This window comes from Schistocerca gregaria, chromosome 4 (genome assembly GCF_023897955.1).
Source record: "Schistocerca gregaria isolate iqSchGreg1 chromosome 4, iqSchGreg1.2, whole genome shotgun sequence".
In the NCBI taxonomy this organism is placed as follows: Eukaryota; Metazoa; Arthropoda; class Insecta; order Orthoptera; family Acrididae; genus Schistocerca; species Schistocerca gregaria.
Window position 1 is genome coordinate 456,017,396 of NC_064923.1, and position 12,037 is coordinate 456,029,432.

At 43.0% G+C, this 12,037-nt stretch overlaps 1 protein-coding gene across 1 annotated transcript in view; it reads right to left on the reverse strand.

Annotated features, from left to right (window-relative positions):
- LOC126268115 (uncharacterized) overlaps positions 1-12,037 on the reverse strand; it is an 846,423-nt gene that overhangs the window by 381,700 nt on the left and 452,686 nt on the right. The gene's annotated exons all lie outside the window — the stretch shown is intronic.

Below are 12,037 nucleotides of genomic sequence, written 5' to 3' on the forward strand. Positions count from 1 at the left end.
TGACTATATGTATATTTATTGTGCACGAGTACAAATGAATCAAAATCAACTACTATGCTTCAGAATAGTCCCACAGTACATAAATACAGCATTGTCAACGATGGCGAAATGTGTTGATGCAATTAGCATTGCTGTCAATGAGTGCTACCTGCCGCCGAAATATGTGTGCGTTTTAATTTCGTTCGGAGCCACCCAATCATTTACATGAGATTCGAATTGGCTTGTTCAGTTTGAAGGAACCATTGAAGCTTTGATTTAAAGTGGTTTCCGGAAATCAAGGAAAATTGCCTGGCATGGATTTCGTCTTGCATTGCTTCGAAAACGAGTCCAGTGTGTTGAGAATCGCTCTATTTCGCTGTGCTCCACTTCTTTAGAAGAAGGAAAATATCAAACATCGCAGCGGCATAAATCACGTATATTTGACAGTTTATTATTCTGTAACTGTGATAGTGTACTTATTTCCAAATTAATCGGAAGCAAGATGTTCCACATAATGCGGAAACTCGTAATGTTCGATAAGTAGTTCAAGATATCGAAACGATGTTGCCGACAAGTTATAGTAAAGAAAGAAGGGACGGAGAATATCTTAGTTGTGGTCAGCGCTGACGACTGTACCGAGATACTGAAGGATCATGTTGGGTTTTAATGGCTCGATATTCTTCTTGTGGCACTTTAAAAGAGGGTCTGATGGTATGACGCTTTTTAAAGACTGTGGGGGGATTGCAGTAACATTTTTCGCAAGAACAGAGGGATCGAGCAATACGTAAGGGATAAGAAAACCAGCCTAGTGCTGTTGCACATCTGTTTTCGTGTAAATACGGGACAAAAGTAAATGTGTTGCTATGTTTCCCTCCCAAAGAACGGTAGAATTCACTAAGAGGGCACACTGATTTGTTCAAGACTTACATATACTTCTATAAAAGGTGAGTCACGAGGTTTTCTCCCAGTTGCTAGAGGTTATTCCTTAGGTAATTTGGAAAAATAATGTAAATACAGTAATGTGATCAGATCCATAATTAAGGAGCTATAACAGACCTCCGAAACATGCCACGGTGTATGGAGAGCTACACTTGTGTTCACAGGACACTCGACGAGTCTTAGATGGACAAGTGCAGCGAGTGGTACGTTTTCATAACAACCACGTTTCTTACACTGCAGTCACTGTTTACTGTTACTGGATTCTGTGTACAGTATACCTTGCTCAGCCGTACAAGGTTTCATCGCAGGTGTATGGAGAGATGGTGTACATTTTGGGCTTCTGTGATGGTAGTGCGAAAAATGCTGTTGCCGAATATCACCGTCGGTATCCTAATCGTAGGATTCCGAGTGCCAAAACATTTAGTGGCGCATAGCGAACATTGCTAGAAACTGGTACTCTTCCCAGTATTCGTGTTCATTCCGAAAGACATCGTGGCGTTCAAGGAGAGGAAAACATTCTTAATTCAGTAGAGCGAAGTCCTCATTCAGGTACAAGACGCCTAGCTACACGATTGAACGTATGTAGGATTCTTCATGAGAATGGACTGTATCCTTTTCATGTGCAGAAAGTTCATCATTTAGAGCCACATGATTGTGCCAACCATTTGCACTTTTGTAACTGGTTAAATGGAAATTGGCAGCTCTATCGCTACATAATGTTCAGTGATGAGGCAACCTTTACAAGAGATAGCGTCAACAACATGCATAACTTGCATCTCTGGGCAGACGAAAATCTCCATGCCACGGTAGTATCTCAATTTCAACGCAGATTCAGTGTCAGTGTCTGGTGTGGTGTGGTGTTATGTGTGACCAGTTACTGGGGCCGTTTATTCTCCCCCCCCCCCCCCAAATTTGAATCTTACCGCAGGTTCTTGAAAATGTTCCTCTGGAAACAAGACGCCACACGTACATCCAATATGATGGGGCACCTGCAGATGTCCACCATGTGGTAACAGCTTATCTTTATCAGCGATTTCCACATCGATGGATAAGTCGCGGGGGCCCTATCGACTGGCCTGCCAGATCCCCAGATTTAACACCCCTGGATTACTTTATCTGGGGGTGGATGAAAGACATAGCGTACGAAGTTAAGATGGAAAGGCGAGAAGAACTGATACAACATAATTTCGATGCCGCAACGTCAATAAGGAACGAGCATATGAAATTACGAAATGCTACTCGCGCAGTTCACTCCCGTGCGAATCTTTGCCTTCAAATGCAGGGAGGAAATTTTGAAAACTTGCTTTAAATCCACCCTGAATGCAAGAGACTGCTACAAAATTGTTTAAATTAATTATTATGTGCATTTTTGATAGCAAAAACCTACAAATAAAGTTTTTACTGCCATTTTCCTGAGTTTTTCAATTGCTGTAGGTTCTTAATTATGCATCTGATCCCATTACTTTATTTATATTTTTTGTTCCAAATAACCTAAGGAATGCCCTCCAGAAACCGGGGGAAAACCTCGTTACTCACTCTGTATATTAGCACATAGAACAGGATCTTTACGCCTAAATATTCTTCTCCATAGTATCCTTTGTAGAAAAACTTCTTTCGACATTGTAAACCGTTGATGAAGTAATGAAAGTTGCTTTCAGCTACAACCAGTCCACATTTTTTGACATCTCCTTAAAATTGTGACTTATAGTGCCTGAAAACCTACTGATTAATTTTAGCAATCACTTTCAAGATCAATAAAAATGGATCTAGATCATTAATCAAATATTGGGGATGACCACTTTGCGTGGTATGTTAATTCGTTGCATTACACACTGTACGTGGTATTTCAGCTTAATCCAGTACCGACTATTCATTTATTTTTTCGTCCAGAAATTTAATGAAAGTGAATAACAAGTATCTAAACACAACCGTTTAGCAAAGTAACGCCCAGTGTCAACATGCTTTCATCAGAATAAAGTGAATATTAATTACGTTGTAGGTGCGAAGTTGAACTGCAGGAATTGTGTGATCTTCGTTATGTGATTAAAGGTGCCCGTAGATTGGCAGCTTGCTTTAAATGTTCGTAAATGTAAAATAGTGCACATCACAAAACTAAGAAATGTAGTATCCTACGACTACATCAGCAGCAAGTTACAGATGGAATCGGCAAACTCATACAAATACTTGGGTGTAATACTTTGTAGGGGTAAGGAATGGAACGTTCATATAGGATCAGTCACGGGTAAAGCAGGAGACAGGTTTCGGTTTATTGGTAGAATACCAAGTAGATGGAATCAGTCTACGAAAGAGACTGGTTACATATCACCGGTGTGAAACATTCTAGAACATTGCTGAAGTGTGTAGGACCCATACCAAGCAGGACTGGCAGGGGATATTGAACGGATCCAGAGAAGGGCAACACGAACGTCAGGGGTTGTTTGGCCCGCCTATGACTGTCAGATTGATGTTGAAAGAACTGAACTGGCCAGCCGCGGTGGTCTAGCGGTTCTAGGCGCGCAGTCTGGAACCGCGCGACTGCTACGATCGCAGGTTCGAATCCTGCCTCGGGCATGGATGTGTGTGACGTCCTTAGGTTAGTTAGGTTTAATTAGTTCTAAGTTCTAGGCGACTGATGACCTGAGAAGTTTAGTCGCATAGTGCTCAGAGCCATTTGAACCATTTGAACTGAACTGGCGGACTCTTGAAGGTAGACGTAAACTATCCCGAAAGATCCTACTTACCAAGTTCCAAGAACCGGCTTTAAAGGGTAAGTCTAAGAATACAATACAATCCCCACAGATCACTTCCGTGGGGATCACGAGGACAAGATTAGATTGATTACATCAGGCAAAGAGACATTTAAACTGTCATTCTAGTCACAGGTATAATGGAATGTACCTTCTGTCAAGAACTTCACAGTGGTTCGCAGAGTGTAGATGTAGATAATGAATGTTATTTCTCAAGTCAACATACATTTTTCTCAAAACATTCTAATCGTATAGGGATGAATGAGTTGTCGTTAGAAAGGTTTCTTAACCGTCTTCTGACGTAGCATAGGAATTTTTGCGCTACAGCTTACTATTTGCGGTATATATTAAAATAAAAGAGACATAGGCAAAAGGGCATCATGGATACCCAGATTCGTACCTACATTTTACGAAGCTAAATTATTAACCACGAATAAAAATTCCCTTTTCATAGTAACTTAGTACAAATACCATTTATTTGTTTTACAGTACTTATTAACTGGATAAATTACATACAGCATTGTCATAGATGACAACCTTGAAAACTGCGGTAGTCCATTATCTTTGACCGTCGTAGAAGCAGAGTTTTCTAAACTAATATACTTTCCGAAACAACAAACATATTTGTCATTGTCACCTTGAATTGTAATTTATCTAACACTACAGTGACGTAACTGGCTTATTGTAACTGAAAACGTTTTTCAAGTTAAAGTTATAGGTTATGTGGCCCTACTTTCAGACCCTGACCTCTGCCCGGGACAAACATCCCGAATGCAAAACACTTTTTTGAACACATGGATATGTATATACAAGGATGTATGATAAATTCCTAATTATTGTTTCAAGTCGTTCGGCTGATTTTAAAACATTTTTTCTCTTCATTCTCACAACTGCCCTCATCCCATCGACTAAAATTATTCCAAATACTGTCATTACTTAAAACTATAAAAGTGCGAAAGTCTCACACGAGTCCCCCTGTGTAAATGTAAAGCGCAACGAGGTATGGAGGTTATCGAGATCTGCATCCAGTCCGCGAGACTAATTGAAGATTGTTGTCTGGTAACCGGCCAACCTGATCGTGGTTGACAATTTTGTCTTGGCAAATGGCGCACTGGTTCGCTATACCTTCTTCCGGAAAACAAACAGAAAAAAACAGCACAAATATAGAACAAAGCTGTGACGATACACAGACGGGAGCTTATATGAGTTTCTTTCAGTAGCGTAAGTCAAGGATGAAGGCTCGAATTAAAAATCCAGTAGCTGACAACGTCATTAGATGCGAAGCACAAGTTCGTATCGTTGAAGGGTAGGGAGCTATTTAGGCAATTTCCTTTCCCAGAGGAACCGTTGCGGTATTTGCATTACATTATTTAGGTAAACTAGGGAAAACCTAGATCTGTATGGCCAGACTGGGATATGAACTCCAGTGATTCTGATTCCTCGTCCACTGTTTTACCACTGGGCCACCTCGCTCGAAGGTGACCGTTGTGCCAACAGGACGGACAAATGAACAAATAACAATAAAGAAAACTATGGCTGATTTTCCGTGATTAGCGGACCCTACCATAGGCAATACAGAGGCACATGCAGTGGGGAAAACTGACTGAGTGAGGTAAATTAGAAATGGGTAAGAAAACTGTATGTGCACATTTCAATTGAGAAGGCTGTTCAGCGTCTCTGTTGATAGAAAGCTGATGTAAGCAGAGGCACAAAAGTGCACTGCGAGATGTACGTGTACACTGATGTGACAAAAGTCATGTGTCAGCGATATGCACATATGCTGATGGGATTAGTGCAGCGTACACAAGGTGTAAAAGGGCAGTGCATTGGTGGTGCTGTCATTTGTACTCAGGTGATTCAGCTGAAAAGGTTCCCGAGGTGAGGCCCCACTTTGGAAATTAAGACTTTGAACGAGGAATGGCAGTTGGCGTTAGACGCATGGGAATTCAGCATTGCGAGATCCAAAGTGTCAAGACGGGAGACAACGCAGTGGCCGAACCTTCACTTAGCGCCCGAGAGCAGCGGCATTTCCCTGGAGTTGTCAATGCTAACAGCCAAACAACACTGCGCGAAATAACCACAGAAATCAATGTGGGAAGTACGACTAACGCAACCGTTAGGGCAGTGTGGCGAAATCTGGCGTTATCGGGTTATGACAGCAGACTACCGACCCGAGTACCTTTGCTAACAGCACTGCATCGCTTAAGTGTCTCTCCTGGGCTCATGACCATATTGGTTGGATCACAGACGACTGGAAAACTGTGACGTTGTAAGCAGGCTGTTTAGGTTTTTATGTTGGTAACGCCACGTAGCGCTCTGTATGAAAATCACTGGCTGTGCTGTGTGCAATCCGTGCCTGTTGTGCGTTGTTGTTGGCTATTGTAGTGTTGGGCAGCTGGATGTTAACAGAGCGTAGCGTTCCGCAGTTGGAGGTGAGCCGCCAGCAGTGGTGGATGTGGGGAGAGAGATGGCGGAATTTTGAGAGCGGATGATCTGGACGTGTGTCCATTAGAGACAGTAAATTTGTAAGACTGGATGTCATGAACTGCTATATATATTATGACTTTTGAACACTGTTAAGGTAAATACATTGTTTGTTCTCTATCAAAATCTTTCATTGGCTAACTATGCCTATCAGTAGTTAGTGCCTTCAGTAGTTAGAATCTTTTATTTAGCTGGAAGTATTGGCACTCGCTGTATTGCAGTAGTTCGAGTAACGAAGATTTTGTGAGGTAAGTGATTGATGAAAGGTATAGATTATTGTTAGTCAGGGCCATTCTTTTGTAGGGATTTTTGAAAGTCAGATTGCGTTCTGCTAAAAAATTGTGTGTCAGTTTAGTGTTGATTAGACTAGGTAAAGAGCGAAATGTCTGAGTACGTTCAGTTTTGCTCACCTGTTTGAAAATCAAATAATCTAAGAGGTTTATCAGCACAGTAATTCATTAATTTTTCTAAGGAGACGTTTCAACGTTATCAGATGAGTCCCAATTTAAGTTGGTAAGAGCTGATGGTAGGGTTCGAGTGTGGCGCACACCACACGAAGCCGTGGAGTCAAATTGTCTACAAGGTACTGTGCAATATGATGGTGGCTCCATAACAGTATTGGCTGTGTTTACGTGGAGTGTACGGGGTCCTCTGGTCCAACTGAACCGATCACTGACTGAAAATGGTTACATTCGGCTACTTGGAGACCATTCACAGCCATTCATGGGCTTCATGTTGCCATGACAATCCGCCATGTCACTGGGTAGCCGGCCGCGGTGGTTTAGCGGTTCTAGGCGCGCAATCCGGAACCGCGCGACTGCTACGGTCGCAGGTTCGAATCCTGCCTCAGGCATGGATGTGTGTGATGTCCTTAGGTTAGTTAGGTTTAATTAGTTCTAAATTCTAGGCGACTGATGACCTCAGAAGCTTAGTCGCATAGCGCTCAGAGCCATTTGAACCATTTGTCACCGAGCAACAGCTATTCGCGAGTGGTTTAAAGGACCTCCTGGAAAATTCGAGCGAATGATTTGGTCATCCAGATCGTGCTACATGAATCCCATCGAACATGTATAGGACATAATCGAGAGGTGCAGTAACGTATTCTCGACGAAAACCACTCCCCACAGTTGCAGCTGGATTGCACTTGCGCAAATAGAGAACGCAAAACATACTTTGCTGCTGCGTCATCGACATCGTGACTCGATGGACAGTGGTAATGAACAAATGAGCGAGCTATCTGCACCAGGGATGCCGCTACCGCCAACAACATGAACATTTTACTGCACAAGTTAAAATTTACCCAAAGATTCCATTCCATTCACGTAGCAGAATTTTCTTGTGAAATCGTAATAATGTTTTTGCAGCACCCTGTATATAAGTTCACTCAAATACAGATGACATCATGTGTAGGCGACATTAACGTCAACAATGTTTATTAGGTGTAGGTGGGTGTGAAACGGTAAGATGTGAAGTCGTGCGGGGTGTGAGGACGATACGGTTGTCGCGCACCTCTGGGTGTCAACCCACGACCCTTGGGGAAAGTGTCCGTGGGAGCGCCTTAGCAATGTATAGCCGATACGCCAGCCTGGCCACTTCGTGACTCGACGTGCGTGGGCACAGACTTCGTGTTGTGGTGTGTGTGGGGGGAGGGGGTCAGAGAGGTGATCGTGACGCGGCGAGCTCTTTACGCATCTTTAAAAAGCCAACCCGCACCTCCCCAAAAGGCGAGGGGTCGCCGGGGCACCTCACGCCATACGAAACCTATTGTCTGTGATCCATATTATACGTAGGAATTGTTATGAGTTATTGCTCATCAGATAATCTGTATTCCTCTGCAGAACTCTAAAGTCTATCTTTATCTGGCGAACTACTAATTTTATTGAAAGGGTCTTTAAGCCACAAAGTTATTGAATTTTGTATATGATAACTTTTGATGAGTATAAAATCGAGTCACAACAACTTCAATATACCGGGTGTCTCTCCGAAGAAGCGTCACGCACATTTTCTCTGATCTTTCGGCAGTTATTTGGAGTTTAGTTTCTGGATTGTATAGGTACAGTTAGCTCAAACCATTACTGCTAGCCACGTCTCTTATAGGACGCCCACTATCAACAGAAAGCGTCGGTTCGCTTCCCATTATAAACAAAATTACTGAAAATTCCTATTTAAAAAATTGGAATTTTCAGTAATTATTCGATAGAGCTCTCCCAAATTAGTCTACTCCAGTATCTGTTTTATCGATATGTATCAACAGGGACAGTAAAACACGAAGAGTAAACAGCAATCCAACAGCGACTCAGTAGTGCAAGACGCTTGGCGGTAGCAGCTACGCCGTGCCAGTGCAGTGCTGTCTCTACTGGAGTACTAGTTATTCTCCGAGTTTCGCTGTGCCTGTCAGTGCATATCGATAAAAAGATTATCTCACAGTATACTTATGAAGGACTGCTCTCTCCAATAGACACGTAAAATTACGCTTTAAATGTAATTTTATTTGTAACGAGAAACAAACCGACGCTTTCGGTCGACACTGGACGTTGCGTGAAAGACGTGGTGAGCTCTGTTTGTTTGGGTTGACTCCAGCTACACAATGCAAAAATGAAATTTCAAACATCTGATGAAAAGCTAGAGAAATCGCGCCTGAAGACTCTTAGTACAGACACCCTGTATACGACGATTGAAAGAAAGAAACATTTAAAGATGTTTACCAGAAGAAAGTTTAAAGACTATTAACGAACATCTCTTGTTAACTGATTTTACGTAAAATTACATGACTAATGGAGCAATTTTGCAGCAATTAAAGTAATTTTAAGCAAGGATGGGAAATGGATAGTCCGAGATAGACATCAGTACCCGTTAATTTTTACGAAGCTACAGGCAATGTCTTTTATCAGTAGAAAAATTCGTATAAATCAAAATTCAGTAATGATACGTCGGATGGAGGAAGATGTGTTGTATGCAGTCCCTTCGAAACAGTGTGAATCACTGCACATATCCGCATTTCCAAAGAAACGCCACAATGTAAAAAAAGTTTTCAGCGACAGCACAGTCTTCTTCCCAGTGGTTTAACTCTACGACAACCTAAGAAGCATCCGTGAAGATGCGTGAAGGGAATATTTCACACATACACTGAAGTGACAATAGTCATGGGATAGCTCCTAATATCGTGTCAGACCTCTTTTTGCCCGTCACTGTGCAGAAACTCGACGTGGCATGAACTCACCAAGTCGTTGGAACCCTGCAGAAATACTGAGCCCTGCTGCCTCTATAGGTGTCCGTAATTGCGAAAGTGCTGCCGGTGCTGGATTTTGTGCACGTACTGACCTCTCGATTATGCCCCATAAATTTTCAATGGCATTGATGTCGAGCGATCTGGGTGGCCAAATCATTCGCTGGAATTGTCCAGAATGTTCTCCGAACAAATCGCGAAGAATTGTGGTCCAGTAACGTGGCGCATTGTCATCCATAAAAATTACATCGTTGTTTGGGAAGACGAAGACCATGAATGTCTGCTAATGGTTTCCAAGTAGTTCAGATGGACCAGGGGGCACAGCCTACACCATGTGAAATCAGCCCACACCATTAAGGCGTCACCACTAGCTTGCACAGTGCATTGTTGACAACTTGGGTCCATGGCTTCGTGGGATCTGCGCCACTCTCGAAACCTACCATCAGGTCTTACCAACTGAAATCGGGACACATATAATCAGGATATCGTTTACCAGTACACTAGGGTCCAACCAATTGGTCACGAGCCCAGAAGAGGCGCTGCAAGCGACATCGTGCTATTAACAGAGGCACTTGCGTCGGTTATCTGCTGCAGTAGCCGATTAATACCTAATTTCGCCGTACTGTCCTAACGGATACGTTCGAGGTATGCCCCACGTTGATTTCTGTGGTTGTTTCACGCAGTGTTGCTTGTCTGTTAGCATTGATAACCCTACGCAAACGCCACTCTTCTCGGTTGTTAAGTGAAGGCCGTCGGCCACTGCGTTGCCCGTGGTGAGAAATAATGCCTGATATTTGGTAATCTCTGCATATCCCTGACAGAGTGGATCCCGAATACTGAATTCCGATGCGTCTAGTTCCATCTACCATACCGCATTCAAGAGCCTGTTAATTTCAGTCGTGTGGCCATAATCCCGTCGGAAACCTTTTCATATGGATCATTTATGTAGAAGTGACAGATCCGCCAATGCACTGCCCTTTTATACGTTGTGTATGCGATACTATCGCCAGCTGTATATGTGTGCATCTCTATCCCATGACTTTTGTCACCTCAGTGTATAAGTATAAAGAAAGGCAAAATATCTCTGAACAGTGGCCATTCCGAACCATCGTAGTGAACATGACGACGTGTGTCTGCATCAGCTTCCTTTGCATTCACCCGCTTATTGCTGCCACATTGCGCCGGGACCTGATGGAAGACTAGACAGTATGACGACGTTCTGGCAGCCGAGACAATGACAGTCGGTTTTCGAAGGAGCCAACAGTGGAGAATAGCAAGTTGGGTGTCACGCGCATTTCCTTGTCCAGGTGGAGTTGGCAGAGCTGTGCTACTACCAGTAATGTATGCCTTCTGTGGGCCATTCAGTCTCTTCAGTCGCAAGTACCGCGGTGAGTCCTTGTTGAATAAGATCATTGGGCCGTCTTCCGAGATAGTCATCATGTTAAGCGGTCAGCGGCTGTGCGAGTCCTGTTGGACGCCGAGATATGACAAAACCGTACAAGGTCTGCTGAGACTTAAACAACGCTAGTGTCGGCCTAGAGAATGTGAAGTTAGTGTAAACTGAAATTAATTCTGACGTGTAAAATTTATAGGGTGGGAAATTAATGTGTCAAGTTATGAAACGTCCCCTTAGAAAAATTATACAAGACTGTGCTTAAACTGACACACAATATTTTTAGCCCAACGCAATCTGACTTTCAAAAATCCCTAAAAAACAATGGCCCTGACTAACATTAACCTATACGTTTCACAAATCACTTACCTCACAAAAATCTTCGTTACTCAAGCTACTGCAATACAGCGAGCGCCACTACTGCCAGCTAAATAAAAGACTCAAACTACTGAAGGCACAAACTACTGATAGGCATAGTTAGCAAATGAAAGATTTCAATACAGAACAAACAATGTATTTACCTTAATAGTCACAATATATATATCAGTTCATGACACCAATTCTTACAAATTTCAAAACTCCGCCATCTCTCTCCCCACGTCCGCCACTGCTGGCGGCTCACCTCCAACTGCGCAACGCTACGCGCTGTTAGCATCCAGCTGCCCAACACTACAATGGCGAGTATTACAACAATGCCAACCAGCCACTGACTGCACACAGCACAGCCAGTGATTTTCTTACAGAGTGCTATGTGGCGTTACTAATAAGAAAACCTAAACAGCCTACTTACAAAGTATGGAGCCAGATCAGATAAAAGAGGAAAGTTACCTACTGGTTTAAGTAACTACGAGCGAAGGACTTCATACTGCAAAAGGAAGGGAAAAGAGTAATTCATCTGAGAGAAAAGAACATAGTGTTGGTGTCAGTAGTGATGGAGGAAGAGAAGGAACTTATCACAACGCCCGAAATGGCATTAATGTTGACTAACTTAAACAACTAATTACTATATAAATCCAGTCCAATGGATTACTCTTCTTCCCCCCCCCCCCCCCCAAAGTCCGTTCTTTAACTTCTTAGCGTTCTGTCCGTCATAGTTTCTCACCCTCCCCCTTCCTCCCAAGCCTTCTCCAACCCCGCTCACCCTATTCTAATCTACCCAGTTTCCACACTCAATGACATATCCATCCATGTTTCTTTTGTTGCTTCCCCCCTCCTCCAAAATCACTCCCCTCCTATCACTCTGTACCCCGCCCCCGCATGCACCTACAT